Below are 4,231 nucleotides of genomic sequence, written 5' to 3'. Positions count from 1 at the left end.
GGTTATGTTGTTTTAAAACCAGTTATATAACAATATATATTAAAATCATAGCCGGATATATGTTATTCGAAAAGTACTAATTTGTTCGATGACTGACTATACACAAGCTCACTAAACCCTAAACCCTAAATACTAAACCCTAAACCTTTGGGTAAACTATAAACCCTAGGGTTTAAGATTTATCCAAGGGTTTAGGGTTTATCCAATGGTTTAAGATTTAGTATTTAAGGTTTAGTGTTTTGTTGACAGCGTTAGAAATGTTTTTTAATCGTTTTTTCTACATCAAGATCTAGGATTTGAATCCCAGACTATGTAATTTCTTGCAGTTTACACATTATAGGAGGTATAAGTTTCAATTCTCAGAGAAAAACGATTTATTAAACAATTATTCCGACAACAAAAAATAACAATCAACCATTTAATACGAAGAACAAGAATGAATGATATTTTAGTGGGAAAGAAACTTAGTAGACTATACTTTACGGAAACTATTATGCAGGAATATAAGACCCCAAATTAGGGTGATCTAATAATAGCTATACATTAATACTTGTGTATCCGGTTATGTTGTTTTAAAACCAGTTATATAACAATATATATTAAAATCATAGCCGGATATATGTTATTCGAAAAGTACTAATTTGTTCGATGACTGACTATACACAAGCTCACTAAACCCTAAACCCTAAATACCTAACTCTAAACTTTTGGGTAAACCATAAACCGTAGGGTTTAGGATTTATCCAAGGATTTAGGATTTAGGTTTAAGGGTTTAGTATTTTTAAGATTTAGTGTATAGTGTTTAAGATTTATCCAAGGGTTTAGGGTTTATCCAATGGTTTAAGATTTAGTATTTAAGGTTTAGTGTTTTGTTGACAGCGTTAGAAATATTTTTTAATCGTTTTTTCTACATCCAGATCTGGGATTCGAATCCCAGACTATGTAATTTCTTGCAGATTGCACATTATAGGAGGTATAAATTTCAATTCTCAGAGAAAAACGATTTATTAAACAATTATTCTGACAACAAAAAATAACAATCAATCATTTAATACGAAGAATAAGAATGAATGATATTTTAGTGGGAAAGAAACTTAGTAGACTATACTTTACGGAAACTATTATGCAGGAATATAAGACCCCAAATTAGGGTGATCTAATAATAGCTATATATTAATATGTGTGTATCGGGTTATATTGTTTTAAAACCATTTATATAACAATATATATTAAAATCATAGTCGAATATATGTTATTCGAAAAGTAATCATTTGTTCGATGACTGACTATATACAAGCTCTCAAATTATATATTAATGGATTTCTTTTGAAAAAACCACTTGGATCGAACAACACGGTCATGTAAAACCAATAATGACCATATATGGTCTTTGACAATATAAATCTTCAAAAAATGATTAATGTACAGTCTCCATGTAAAATAATTTAGAATACTATGTAAATAATCAAGACATTGACTATAACCGGATAAAGAATATCCAGTCTAAATATTATTTTGTTACTGATATTTCAATGTTTGTGAGTTCCGAATATAACCGGAAATGTGATGAGTTATCCGGATAAAGAATATATCCAGTCATATTCTACAATTTTCGTGGATTAGCCATCATCTACAATGATGTGATCTAGAAACCACTAAGAATACACTCATCTATACGAAGCCACGAGCAGCACGGTAACTTGCTCTTCCTCACCAAGCTTTGCGTAGTTTCTGGTCTCTTCTCCGGTCGCGGCGCAGTTGAAATCCACTAGAATTTTTTGAGAAATTTCTTCTTGTTCGTTTGGTTCAACGTCTGCGTTGAGTGAGCCGACGTAGAGGAACTTTGATTCTGGAGGGAAACCATCTGTGAGTTGGAGAGAGTCTTCGTCCATGAGAAACTCCATTTACCGGCTTCAACGTCTCTTTTGGATTGGAGAGGTAACGTGTTGGCTACGATGATCTTCCTCTCACATGGAGAAGAAGTTACCTCGGAGGAGCCGGAGATGATTCCAGGGACAGTCATGACGGGGGAGAGGTCTTGGAGTTTGAGGAAGAATGTCTAGAAGGTTTCAAGTTTTTTTTTTTTGACAATATGTGAATTCATTTCAATAAGAAATGGCAAAGAGGTACAAGCAAGCATGAACCTAAAGCTGCAATTAAGCAAAGTTCTATCAAAGAGACCCCAAAAAAGATAAAAAAGCCCCTTAAATACAAAATAGGTTTAGTCTAAATCATAAGAAACAGACTAAAGCTAAACTAAGAGATCATAAGGTTAACTATTGGCCATAGGTAGACCAAGAAGCAACTCATTCACCGTAAACTGCAAATGAGAAGACTGGTCTTAGGTATGGTTGGAAACGGAGCAATCCCGGGGATACTTTGACGGCAACAGGCGGAGGCGGATTGGCGAGCCGGGCCCGGCTATTACACTACCAATGAGACCAGATCCAGCCAAACCAGAGACTTTTTGAAGGAGAAGCTGTGAGTCCAAACTAACAAATGAAAGACACTCGATGAAGAACAGGGGCTCTTGAGGAGGTAGGCGGAGGTTTATCTCCCGACTCCGGCCACTTCCTCGGAGGAGATAATGCATTTCAACCGTCAAAGAGGCAGCGACACCCACTCAAAGCTTCATTCCCAGGCTTGAAGAACGGGAGCAGAAGCTCCAAACAACACGGCAAACGACTGAAGGTGTTGTAGAGTAACCGCAACGAAGGGTCTGAAACAGGGCCAGTCCCCGAAGCCCCAAAGAACCAACAAGCAGCGACAAGAAACAACACATCCACAGATAACCACCGTGATAAGCTAACCACACAATCTTAAACAGAGGTTCTCAGTGGTTTCCTCCACACCACTTTCTCACAGAGAAGAGAAGCTCTGAACTTACCAGTGAGATAAACCGACGGAGATGAAGGAGCACGAAGCTAATCGAAGACATGAAGGAGGCAGCGACGCACCAGACTGCCATCGACGCCTCAAAGAAACTAGATCTGACCCAGATCTATCGCCTTCACCCAAGAGAGCAAGCTCACGGAACCCTTCAACACAACCAGAAACCGAGACCTCGTCACTGCTCCAGAGGGCCACAGACACCCGCGAAACCCCTTTTAAAACCGCCGGAGAACCACCGGAGGAGATCCAGAAACAGTCAACATGTCAGACAGGTTAATGAGGCGAAGAAGGGATAAGAGGAGGTAACCAAGACAGAAAACTAAAAGGGGGTGACCGGCGACAAGGAGAGCCGCCAGTCACCGGAGGAGGACGAATAGATCTGGTTTTTTAGGGTAGAGAGGTTTTTAGAGATAGAGAGAGGTTTTTTCTTTTTCCGTTTGCTTCCACATATCTTCAAACAATCAGAGCAAAGTGGAATAAATATGTGGAGGTTGTTCTTGAAGCTTTTGACGAAACTTAATGAATAATTCTAAATTAGAATTTGAGAGAGAGTAAATTGTTGTGTAGTATAGTATTTCGAGAAAAATATGACAAAAAAAAATATTTCGAGAAAAATTAAAAAAAATAAAGAGAATAATTTTACAAAGAGAAAAAAAAGAGTTAGAAATAAATAACTATTTCATTTTAAATCAAAGCAAGAATGATATTTACCACTGAAAAAGTGCCCAACAAATTAAAAGTGTGAAAAAGTACAAATGAATTTTTTAAAATTTGTCTAAGTATAAATTTTTCTAGCTAAAATTAAGATTATTGATAATATTAAATTTCTATTTTAAATAATAATTATTAGTTAATATATATATTATATAATAATTATATTTAAAATAGATAAACAGTTATAGTTTAATATTCTTTTAGAAGAAGTGTGGGTACCACCATTTTACATCATAAAATATTTCGTTTCGTATCCGTTACAATCATATTGTTAAAATATTCATTTGTATGGTATTACAATTTTGGAATCTGTCAATTTGTACCCACGTTACAGCAGGTCTAACGAGTAATATTTCCACGAATACTAATCTAAGTTTCAAGCCTACTAAAACACGTTAAAATTTTAAAAGATCAATCACAAAGTTTATCCAAAAGTATTTTTATGAATTTACAGATATATACATATGTATACATATAATGAAAGTTGCTTTTGTTTAAATTGTTTTTAAGTTCGAGATTTTTACTTTAGTTGTTGATCAAGCCTACAAAAATACATTAAGGTGATGATTGTTTGTGTGGTTTCTAGATTTTAGATTTTGGTTTTTAGTTTTTAGTTTTTGGTTTT

Source organism: Brassica oleracea, unplaced genomic scaffold (assembly GCF_000695525.1).
Source record: "Brassica oleracea var. oleracea cultivar TO1000 unplaced genomic scaffold, BOL UnpScaffold00993, whole genome shotgun sequence".
In the NCBI taxonomy this organism is placed as follows: Eukaryota; Viridiplantae; Streptophyta; class Magnoliopsida; order Brassicales; family Brassicaceae; genus Brassica; species Brassica oleracea.
The sequence above is the reverse complement of the archived record's forward strand: the minus strand, read 5'-3'. Positions refer to the sequence as shown.